At 50.7% G+C, this 726-nt stretch overlaps 1 pseudogene; it reads right to left on the bottom strand.

Annotated features, from left to right (window-relative positions):
• Positions 1-164: 164 nt before the first annotated feature.
• Positions 165-283, bottom strand: LOC112481179 (annotated as a pseudogene).
• Positions 284-726: the final 443 nt, after the last annotated feature.

Here is a 726-nt window from a genome sequence, read left to right as displayed (position 1 = left end):
GAGCAGGTGAAGGCAAGCGAGGGCGCGGGGCACGCGGCCGTTGGAGAAGCCCTTGGCTCGGACGCCTGCCCGGGACCCTTGAGACAGCGAGCGAGTGAACGAGCAGGGCCCGGGGGTGTCCAGGGGCACCCTGGCTGGAGGGCGGCAAAAGGAGGGGGCGACAAAGCCTACAGCACCCTGTATTCCCAGGCGGTCTTCCATCCAAGTACTAACCAGGCCTGACCCTGCTTAGCTTCCGAGATCAGAGGAGATCGGGCGCGTTACAGATGGTATGGCCGTAGAGGGGACATGTTGTCACCTGCCACCCCAAGAGCTCGAGCCTGGCCTCCCGGGCGCCAGAGACATCCGCGCCTGCACCGCAGCATAAAATAAATTTTTATGATGACATACACATGGGTGCTAATTTGAAAGGCATATGATAGCAGCAGAAATACCTGTTCATGAGATGCACCGCTGTTATTCCCAAAAAGCCCACTAGATGGCAGTAGAGTGTCAAGTTTTTTGATAACAGATCCTATATGGCCACCGTATAGCAGTAGAAAATGAATACTCATGACCACTCTGGTGTTATTAATAAAATATACACTTGATGGCAGCAGAAAATTAATTTCTATGATAATCTACACTCTGTTATTCTCAAAATGCCCACAGGATTGCAGCACAAAAAAGTTTTTTATGAAATACACTGCTGTTATTTTTACAATATCCACGAGATGGCAGCAGAGA

This window comes from Pteropus alecto, unplaced genomic scaffold, assembly GCF_000325575.1.
Source record: "Pteropus alecto unplaced genomic scaffold, ASM32557v1 scaffold975, whole genome shotgun sequence".
NCBI lineage: Eukaryota > Metazoa > Chordata > Mammalia > Chiroptera > Pteropodidae > Pteropus > Pteropus alecto.
Note: the sequence above shows the minus strand (reverse complement) of the source record. Positions and strands in the feature narration are given on the sequence as shown.